Consider the following 2,977-nt stretch of genomic DNA (forward strand, 5'->3'; position numbering starts at 1 on the left):
TGTTGTGTTTCTTCCTTTACATCACATTCTTTATCTCCCCCTCTTTTCTTCCACTCACACAAAGATCCCTATACTGTGGTATAAAGGATCTCTATTATTATTATTATCATTTTTCTGTCCATTCTTCCTTGTCATATGAGCAGGAGCAAGGATAAGAACATTATTGTGGAAGCAGATCCAGAACCTGAAAGGACTCTGAAGAGAAAATTAAGAGAAGCTAAAATACAACAATCCAGAGATAACCTTTCAGAAATTTTTTTTTAAGGCTCTGTGTGATCTTGGTTCAGGAATAAACCTCATGCCCCTCTCTGTATTAGAGAAACTGGGAATCTATGGGGTGCAAGCTGCTAAAATCTCACTAGAGATGGCAGACAGCTCAAGAAGACAGGCTGATGGACAAGTAGAGGACGTTTTAGTAAAGGTTGAGGGCCTTTACATCCTTGCTGATTTCATAGTCTTGGATACTGGAAAGGAAGAGGATGAATCCATCATCCTAGGAAGACCTTTCCTGGCCACAGCAAGAGCTGTGATTGATGTTGACAGAGGTGAAATAGTCCTTCAATGGAATGAGAACTCCCTTGTATTCAAAACTCAAGGATCTCCCTCTGCAACCATGGAGAGGAAGCTTGAAAAGCTTCTCTCAAAGCAGAGTCAACCAGAGCCCCCACAGTCAAACTCTAAGTTTGGTGTTGGGAGGCCACAACCAAACTCCCTTGGATAAATTATACGCTTTTTGGCATTGTTTTTAGTATGTTTTTAGTAGGATCTAGTTACTTTTAGGGATGTTTTCATTAGTTTTTATGTTAAATTCACATTTCTGGACTTTACTATGAGTTTGTGTGTTTTTCTGTGATTTCAGGTATTTTCTGACTGAAATTGAGGGACTTGAGCAAAAATCAGATTCAGAGGTTGAAGAAGGACTGCTGATGCTGTTGGATTCTGACCTCCCTGCACTCAAAGTGGATTTTCTGGAGCTACAGAACTCGAAATGGCGCGCTTCCAATTGCGTTGGAAATTAGACATCAAGGGCTTTCCAGAAATATATAATAGTTCATACTTTGGCCAAGAATAGATGACGCAAACTGGCGTTCAACTCCAGCTCTCTGCCCAATTCTGGCGTCCAGCGCCAGAAAAGGATCCAAAACCAGAGTTGAACGCCCAAACTGGCACAAAAACCTGGCGTTCAACTCCAAGAAGGACCTTTACACGTGAAAAACTCAAGCTCAGCCAAAGCACACACCAAGTGGGCCCCGGAAGTGGATTTATGCATCAATTACTTACTCCTGTAAACCCTAGTGACTAGTTTATTATAAATAGAACTTTTTATCATTGTATTCACAGTCTTGGTTACTCCGGTTCCCCTCTGGGGCCGAGACCAATGAACTCCATTATCACTTATGTATTTTCACGGTAGAGTTTCTACACTCCCGTGGTTCTGTGCATCCGTTTTTGGTGCCATTGCCAGGGAATCAATTGCGAACAACAATTCACAGCCTGAGTAGCAATTTCGTCCACCAAGTTTTTGGCGCCGTTGCCGGGGATTGTTCGAGTTTGGACAACTGACGGTTCATCTTGTTGCTCAGATTAGGTAATTTTCTTTTTGTTTTGTTTTCAAAAATTTTTCAAAAATCTTTCAAAAATTTCTCCTTTGTTTTCGAAAAAAATTTAAAAAAAAATTTTAAAATAAAAATTTTTTTAAAAATTTTATAATTTTGTTCAGAATTTTTAAGAATGAATTCTAGTGTTTCATAAAGCATGTTGAAGCCTGGCTGGCTGTAAAGCTACGACTGTAGGGCATGTTAGATGTGTCATGTCTGAGTTACATACTAAAGCTTGGCTGGCTATTAAGCCATGCCTGACCCTTTGATTGGAGCTTTAGAGAATAAGATTCCTAGAATTCATATTAAAAATTTTGAATCCTTATTTTTCTTTTTCAAAATAATTTTCGAAAAAAATTAAAGAAAATACAAAAAAAAATCATAAAATCATAAAAATCAAAAATATTTTTGTGTTCTTGTTTGAGTCTTGAGTCATGTTATAAGTTTGGTGTCAATTGCATGTGCATCTTGCATTTTTCGAAAATTCTCATGCATTCATAGTGTTCTTCATGATCTTCAAGTTGTTCTTGGTAAGTCTTCTTGTTTGATCTTTGCATTTGCATGTTGTGTGTCTTATCTTGTTTTTCATATGCATTCTTGAATTCTTTATGTCTAAGCATTAAAGAATTCTAAGTTTGGTGTCCTGCATGTTTTCTTTGCATTAAAAATTTTTCAAAAATGTGTTCTTGATGTTCATCATGATCTTCATAGTGTTCTTGGTGTTCATCTTGACATTCATAGCATTCTTGCATGCATTCATTGTTTTGATCCATAACTTTCATGCATTGCATCATTTTTATTATTTTTCTCTCTCATCATAAAAATTCAAAAATAAAAAAAAATATCTTTCCCTTTTTCTCTCATCAAATTCGAAAATTTGGATTGACTTTTTCAAAAATTTTTAAAAATCTAGTTGTTTTTATGAGTCAAATCAAATTTTCAATTTAAAAATCTCATCTTTTTCAAAATCTTTTTCAAAAATCAAATCTTTTTCAAATTTCTTAGTTATTTTCGAAAATTCCAAAAACATTTTTCAAAAATCTTTTTCTTATTTTTGTATCAAATTTTCGAAAATAACAATGACAATTAATGTTTTGATTAAAAAATTTCAAGTTTGTTACTTGCTTGTTAAGAAAGATTCAAACTTTAAGTTCTAGAATCATATCTTGTGATTTCTTATGAATCAAGTCATTAATTGTGATTTTAAAAATCAAATCTTTTTCAAAAACTAATTTCTATCATATCTTTTCAAAAATATCTTCTTATCTTATCTTTTTCAAAAAAAAAAATTTTGATTTTCAAAATACCTTTTCTAACTTCCTATCTTCTTATCTTTTCAAAATTGATTTTCAAAATTTGTTTCAACTAACTAACTAACT

The sequence above is a fragment of the Arachis ipaensis genome, chromosome B05 (genome assembly GCF_000816755.2).
Source record: "Arachis ipaensis cultivar K30076 chromosome B05, Araip1.1, whole genome shotgun sequence".
Taxonomy (NCBI): Eukaryota; Viridiplantae; Streptophyta; class Magnoliopsida; order Fabales; family Fabaceae; genus Arachis; species Arachis ipaensis.